This window comes from Quercus suber, unplaced genomic scaffold (assembly GCF_002906115.3).
Source record: "Quercus suber isolate HL8 unplaced genomic scaffold, Cork oak 2.0 scaffold_309, whole genome shotgun sequence".
NCBI classification, from domain to species: Eukaryota; Viridiplantae; Streptophyta; class Magnoliopsida; order Fagales; family Fagaceae; genus Quercus; species Quercus suber.
This window is the reverse complement of record NW_027069765.1, coordinates 825860-834302: the sequence shown is the minus strand read 5'-3', so window position 1 is coordinate 834302 and position 8443 is coordinate 825860. Positions and strand designations below refer to the sequence as shown.

The window sequence follows — 8443 nt, the reverse complement described above, 5'->3', positions numbered from 1 at the left end:
TTTTCTGGCCGCATTTATGTGGAGAAGACCCCTGAACAGTGCAACCTCAGCTTCCGCCATTCACAAAGAACTAAAGTAGACACATGACGTGACATGTACTTGAGTAGATACACAGATGAAGAACAGGTGGACGGTGGAGATGATGGAAAAGGGTGCTATATAAAGAAGAAGGGTCCCTGATAATGGGGGAAGAGGAAAAAGGAAGAAAAGCTTTACTGTAGTTCTGAATGTTGTAATTACTGTCCACTTAATAAAACACATCTTTGGACATTCATTCAGGGAGTTGTTCAAGCATTATTTCATGTTATCATCACTGCAAGTAACCTAGCCAACCATTGTTTAATTCATAATCAGCCCAGCTCTTTCACCCACTCTCTACAAATTCATTGTCCTGGGTTCGTTGGGCCTTTAACCCATATCTTTTGGGCTTGGGCTACAAATGCTGACCCTACAGGTTTAATTTGAGCTCGATCTGGTTGTTCAATTGAGCTTAAATTTCATCAACACCAATATTTTACCATGCTATGCAAATCCAACGGTAAGAATTGGCATCTAAATTAGCGCATGAAAGTTAAATGTCGTGTGCCCGTACTTTGATCAGTCCGCTCTCGCAATCAAACCATTTAAGCATACCCTAATTTCACCAATACTCATTCTTTACCATGCTCTTCCCATCCAATGGTTGGACTTTGAATTTGGTGCCATTTCAAAACTGTCAAATTCTAGACCCATGCCCTTGCAAGGCTAGCCTAAGGCCCCCACCACAAAAGGCTCAAAATTTAAATCCTAAGAAAAAAGGCATTGTCCCCTGATATAAAAGGCTCAAAATTTTATAAAAGTATATATGTATGTGTATATGTATGTATGTATGTATATATGTGTAGGTGATACTAATGGTTGTTTATTATTATTAGTGATACTAAGGATAACACAAATTTACAATAGGATTACAAATTGACATGTTACCTATCACAAAAAAGAAATTTAAACATTCATAATTAGGTTGTTGAAGTTTATCGATCATAATCATTTTCATATTATATTGTGAACATTTTTTAGTACCACTAATGCATTTTTCCTTTTCATTTCTATCAAGACTTCCAAAATACAAGATCAATAGCAACCTAACCCAATTGAAACCCTAAAATGTTTCAAAAAAAATGTTACAAATGTGTTAAATCACCAATTATAGATTAATCTCTCTCTCTCTCTCTCTCTCTCTCTCTCTCTCTCTCACAATTATAGATTAATCTCTCTCTCTCTCTCTCTCTCTCTCTCTCTCTCTCTCTCAAAAACAAGTAATAAAATTAAAAATTAGATTACAATTTTACTTAACTGTACATTGTCATATATCCAAAATAAAGTATCTTTTTTTTAAATGACATATATTTTTATTTCTTTTTATTAAAATTTATGGTTCAACTATGATATTAAATTCTCTATATGAAATTAACATCAGTTAAGTTCATATTATTCTTCAAATTAAGTCTTTAATATTGTATCAAATTAACCTTGATTTGATTAGTATTAAATAATTTTATTTAATTAATATTTACATATAAAATGCTTCACATGAATTTTTGTCTTAAGCCCCAAATTATGTTGAGCTGCCTCTGCGCCCCTATTCCTATCCCCTAAGGAAAAACTTTGACTACCTTGACCAAAAAATCCAATATAAATCCTTTCAAATTTTGTTTAAAATCCATTTTTTTCCCCTTGGTTTTTGAAAAATCTCTTTTAACGACAAGATACTAGTAGGCATCCCATGGATCACACATAAGAGTGACCGAGGTAGCCCTCACACATTGAAATTTTTATTTTATCTCAACATTAACCCTCGCTAGTCATGGGTTTTTTAAAAAGAATTTAAAGTAAGGATATTTTCCCCCTCTAAAATCAAAACCATTTATATCTAAGCACATGTATTATTCTAAATGCATGTGTAGGGGGTTTGGGCTCGAAAGGCCCGCGTAGGCCCACTTAATTAGAACCCAAAACAAGGCCTAAGGCCCATTGGAACAATTTTTTATGGCACGCGTAGGGGGAGTTGACCCTGAACCTTATCATAGTAAGCCCAACCCTAAGGTCGAGGTGAGGCAAAGGGACACCACCTTAAGGGAGATTTAGGTGGTCAGCCTAAATATTGACGGGCAATGAGGGAAGTGAGCATAGGGCACGAACATGGCTAGGTCAGTGACCGAGGGCTGGCAGTGTCATTGGGGAAGTTCACCATCGAACACTCTTTGACGTCTGGAACAAGTACCAAGGGAATCCTCTAAAGACGTGAGGATCCCTTGGGATTTTGATGAACATGGGAATATGTGTGAAGTGGGGAAAATAATGATGATTACCTCACTAAAAAGAGACTATAAGAGGAAGAAGTGGGTAAAGGATTAGGGTTGGGAAAACATTCTAAGAAAAGAGATATAGAAGGAGTATACTGGGAAACACAGGGGAACGAAGGGAAAACATGGTGAGGGAGGTGCATTAAGGCTAGGAGAAGGCAAACCAAGTGAAGCTCAGAGCCCAATTGGTAGGATTGTGACAAAGCCCACATACAAATTAATTGGGGGCCCAAATACCATCGTTTAAGCAGGATTTGGTGCTCACGGCATGTATGAGATCATGGGACATATGTCCTCAAGATTGGACAAGTGTCTTGTTTAATCTATGTTGCACACATTTTAAAGGGACAATCAAAATTAGGTCTTGAATATGGTCAGGCCCCTAGTGATGAAAAAAATGAGGGAGAGTGAATTGAGATGCTTTGATCATGTTCATACGTGGGTAGTTTGTGCATTAGTAAAAAAGAGCGAGTTGATTCAAGTTGAGCAATCAAAAAAGGGTTGAGGAAGACCAAAAATAACATTAGAAGAAATAGTGAAACATGACATGTCAATTAAAGTTCTTTTTTATTTTTAATTTTTTTAGAAAAATAAACAAACTAAAGTTAATTTCACTAATCATGATATGCCATATATTTGATTTTTTTTTTTTCAATTAAAAGCTTTAGTTATTTTATAAAGAAAGTTAAATAAATACATAGCAAGTTTTGATTATAGGAACAAAAAAAATAGTAGTACAAGGACTTATATTGGAAGTCCAAAACTTGTTACAAAGTGTGTGTAACAACTAATAATGTAAATTTTGGACTTTACGGCCTTTTGTGATTAAAATCTTGGATTAATGAGTTTGCCAAGTATTTATATCTTTTTATTTTAAGTCAAGTATAAATAAGATTGATACTCTCTCATAGAAAAAAGTATAAATAAGATGGACTTTAAATACTTCAAACCATAAATTATTTTGAAAGATAGTCCCCTTCTAAATAAACATGCTGTCTATCTATTCCTTTGGTAAATTTAACTCAGGTACATCTACAATTGCCTATGTATATATATCGTGAGGCAAGTGATATATATATATATATATATTTTTTTTTTGGAGAAAGGTAAATGATACTTTACCTTAATATAATAAAAATATATATATGCATCTATTCCAAAACTGGGCATATCTATAAGTTAAAAATATAATAATAAATAAGAGCATTCACAGAATCACAATTAAAATAGTATATGCCAAATGTAAGAAAAATTTAGCATGTGACGACCAAAGGAGCTCAGCAGCCGGAATGCTAAACATGTAAACTTGTAAAAAATTTTGCCATAGTGCCGACTTCTAAAAATTCTAATATATTTTAATCCCAAAATATCTCTCTTCATAGTCTCTCATCCCCTTTCTCTCTCTCTCCGTAGCTCATCTCAGACAAAGCCTCTGTCTCTGTCTCTCATTCAGTCCTCACTCTCTATCTCACGGTGGTAGTGGTGTTTTTTTTGGGTGATTTTTTGTGGTGATATTGGTGTGGGTCTAGTGGTTTGCTTGCAAGATCGGCGAGGATCTGATGGTCTGGTAGTTTTGGTGATGGGTTTTGGCCGTGGGTATGTGTCATTTTGGTGATGGGTGTGGGTGGTAAGGTTCATGGTGGTGGTAGAGGGTTGCCATCGTGGTGGGTTTGGGTTTGCTGGGATCGTGCTTTGATGGGTTTGCATAGCACATACCACACCACACCACACGGTTAGTTTAATCTATATATTGATTAATTTTCATGTTGCATCAAGATAATCATTCTGATATTGTTGTTTATACGCCTTGATTATGCCTACTCGTCTTGTCATTGATGCTTTCTTTGATTCTAGTTCTTTTGTTTTTCAATTTTCTTTTTTTCTCTTTTTGCTGATTCATGCTGTAAATTTTTTGTGTTTTTGTGAGAAAATTCGCTTTAATATGGTCAATGAATGATTGTATTTCATATTGGAAATTTTGTGATATTGAGAGAAGAGAGGTAATGAAATGCTATATATTAAACTTAAATATATAGCGGTTCGATAAGAATAACTAGCTTCTAGAAGCAAATTAGGCATAGATGATGATAGTAATTTGATTTGTTTAGCAAATTTTACTTAGATTTTGTATTGGAGGATATAGGAGTTACTGGCAATCCAAAGGTGGGAAAAATATGGTGTTGGAATGCTCTATTAGCCATTAGGCTTAACTTATGGTGCATCTTGGATTAGAGTAGTTTTATTTTAAGGTGACTGGCGATGGAATAGATGGGACAAGTCAATGGGGTGTTGTTAGTATCTTAATTGAAGTCTGGCTCTTTTCTTTTGGAGATCCGTGTATGATTCCCATGTGAGTTGGGGTCTCGGAAGCTTGTTGTCTGTTATTCCTTGCCTCAAGCAAACAATGAATGCTGCACTGCAGGAAGATATATGCAGTCAACTGAACAATCAAATGAATTAGTGAATTTTTGGAGTTTGGTCAAACCTAAATTTTACTACGAAAGACTGATGTAATTGGGGGTCAAATGCATTGAGCAAACCGTTTTAATAATACATTCCTGGGTGGTGTTTGTTGGTCAGGAACAGTATTTTTATTTCAAGAAGATATAATATTTTCATAGAAACTAATGTTCTAGTGTGCAGGGGCGGAGGCACGTACAGGGGTGGGGGGGCCATGGCCCCCCCAAAATTTTAAAATTTTTTAAAATATATATACAATTATTTTTTTTTTTTAAATTTAGTCTATTGGATTAAATTAAAAAAAAAAGTTATTACTATTGTTTATGATATATTATTATATGATTAGATTTGATATAGTAATATGTGTACTTACTTATTGAAGCATTGATACAAATACAAATTCACTTTAATTGTTTCATTTGAACTCATGTTTAATGCTCTTTTTTTTTTTTTTTTTTTTTTTTANTTATTCCTTGCCTCAAGCAAACAATGAATGCTGCACTGCAGGAAGATATATGCAGTCAACTGAACAATCAAATGAATTAGTGAATTTTTGGAGTTTGGTCAAACCTAAATTTTACTACGAAAGACTGATGTAATTGGGGGTCAAATGCATTGAGCAAACCGTTTTAATAATACATTCCTGGGTGGTGTTTGTTGGTCAGGAACAGTATTTTTATTTCAAGAAGATATAATATTTTCATAGAAACTAATGTTCTAGTGTGCAGGGGCGGAGGCACGTACAGGGGTGGGGGGGCCATGGCCCCCCCAAAATTTTAAAATTTTTTAAAATATATATACAATTATTTTTTTTTTTTAAATTTAGTCTAAAAAATAAGAGTTGGCCCCCTCAAATATTTGAATTAGTCTAATAATACTCTTAAAAAAAATAATTGGTCTAATAGTTATAAAGATATAGCTTTATTTTTCGCAATTCTATTTTTTATTGTAAAATGTGCTTTTATATCTGTTAAATATTTGATATAATTTGGTATCAAACATGTTTAAATCTATATTTTTCAACCCGTTATGTGACGATTAACAAGTCATTGACTCATTTAAAAAATTTTGTCACTAAAACTACACATGAAATGTGTCTTTAGTTGCCATAAATGTGTTAAAGTAAGGTAGCTTTAAATATGTTTGGAGCCTAACTTATTTCTCCAAGTTTTGGATCATTCATGTTTTTGAAAATTTCATTAGTTCAATTGAAAGATTTTTTACTTACTTTAGCATAAAATTTGATAATTTGTGTTTAAAATAAATTTTTTAAGATTTTTACTATGAAAATAGAAAAAATGAATTTTTTATGAAAGATCGCCGTCAAAAATAATTTTGATTGAAAATATTAAAATATTTTTTTTTTTGGTTGGGTGTGTGTATATATATATATAACTTATCAAATAAAAAAGTGTGTATATATATGTGTGTATATATAATAAAAAGCGCGCGCGTGTGTATATATGTGTGTGTGGGTGTGGAAGTTGTCTTGATAAATATGTTAGCGTCGCAACTTGGCCCCCCCAAACAAAAATTCCTGGCTCCGCCCTGCTAGTGTGTGAATTATGTGTGCAGGACATAAGTTTGATAAATAAGGAAAACAGAAATAAGTTTGAAATTTTCTCCACTACAGGTTCTGTACCAATGGCCAAGTACATATATGAAATGGTATATTATATTGTCATCAAATAGTTTTAATTTTATTAAATAGTTTCATTTGAACTCATGTTTAATGCTCTTTTTTTTTTTTTTTTTTTTTTTTAATTTTAAGGATGGTAGCAGAGATGAAGAAGACAACTCAAACAATGACAAGGAGGTCGAAAACAGCTTGGAGGGTGACTCACAGGAAGACTAATATAGTTATTGTCATAATTCTAGTTGTTTAAGTTTAAAACAAGGTTTAATTTTAGGATTTCTTTGTATATTCTATATTTTAAAGTTTGAACTTCTATGAATTTTTCTCTTTCGATGGATCAATTTTTAGTAATTATTGTACTATTGTATCAATTTTTAGTAATTACTGTACTATTGTAATATGATAATATGATAGTTAAACAAAAATGATATAAAATAAATTAAAAATAAATAATGACTAAATAGGTTAACCAATGAGTGCAACTTTTAGCAAGTTCATGAGCTAACTCTTAACAAGCTTCAATTACTGAATCAACTACACAATCAGCACTTCAATTAACAATTCCATAAAGTTCATCTAACTATTTTACTCATTTTAACACTTAATTACCCTTACCTATAATAGATTTTATCTTAGTCTATCATCTAGGAGTACATGCAAGCATAAACAATGACTTCATATTTAGCCAATCAACAGTCTCTAAAATCCAACACACCCATATACCAATTCGTATAACCATCACTTAAGTTTAAAATGAACAATGGATTAAAAGGATTAGATTTTCCCCTTATTCTAAACACAGGCTTAAGGAAAGCTTGAGAAGAATTGAAAGAAACTTTTTGTTACTGCAAAACTTGTAAGTGTGAGAGGGAAAGGAGAGTTGAGAGTTTTTCTTTCTTTTGGTATTGGACCTGTGGGAACGAGAGGGGGAGAGTTCTTAATTGTTTAAGTTGCTTTGAAAGAGTTAAAGAAGAGATGAGATGGAGACTTATCTTTTTTTTTTATGTGCTGGACCCGTAGGTGTGAGAGGGAGAGGAGAGTTGATAGTTTTTCTTTCTTTAAGTATTGGACCCGTGGGTATGAGACGGAGAGAGTTCTTGATTGTTCTAGTTGCTTTGAAAGAGTTGAAGAAGAGATGAGATGAAAACTTATCTTTCTTTTGATGTGTGAACCTGTGGGTTTGAGGGAAGGAGAGAGCTTCTTGAGTCTTCTAGTTTCTTTGAGAAAGTCAAAGAAGAGATTAGGTGGAACTTGTTCATTGCATGGCTAGCTAAGTCTTGGTCTTTGGGGTTTAAGGGGATAACATGTGTCAACATGCACGATGTTTTGGCATTATATGTGTTGAATTTCTAGTTGCATATGTGGGTGGAATTTCTACTATAACATCTCATGTATCATAATTAATTAAAACACCAACAATGTATTTAATAACTTAAACCACTTAATACAATTTTGTACATATTTAGTATATGTATATATATATAATACAATTAGCCATTCAATTATTTATAATCTTTACAATTCTTATCCAAAAGCATTATAAAATAATATATTTATTAAATACTCTTCTATTAATTATAAAAGGAAAGTGGCTTAAAATAATAATTAACTATTCAAACACATAATTTAACTATAAAGTTGGGTCGGGGTGTTACAACAGTGGTGGTATTAGCTGCTTTGGGAAATAGGTTTGATCAGAGGGGTGGTGTTGTTGATGGCGGATTTGGGTTAAGGATGGTGAGTTTGGTTTTGTATTTACAGGTTGTGGGTCTTGGATTTATGAACCTTGTATGGATGAACGTGAAAGAGTATTTGGTTATGGGTTTATAGGTTTATTTCTTAGATTTATGGGTTTGATCTACTAGAGGTTTCAATGTTGAATGTGTTAGAATTTTCTGTGTTGAGATTGATTATGAATGTTGGCTTGTTGGGTTTGTCTTGATTTGGTGAAGAACATGAAGTTCATGTTCTGAAGAAGAAGAAGAACATGAAGATTATTAAC

At 32.9% G+C, this 8443-nt stretch overlaps 1 long non-coding RNA gene across 1 annotated transcript; it reads left to right on the top strand.

Annotated features, from left to right (window-relative positions):
• The first annotated feature begins 3632 nt into the window (after positions 1-3632).
• On the top strand, positions 3633-6812 carry LOC112031082 (uncharacterized). The gene is made up of 2 exons (XR_010632710.1): positions 3633-4077; positions 6577-6812. It is a non-coding gene; the product is annotated as an uncharacterized LOC112031082 (long non-coding RNA).
• Positions 6813-8443: the final 1631 nt, after the last annotated feature.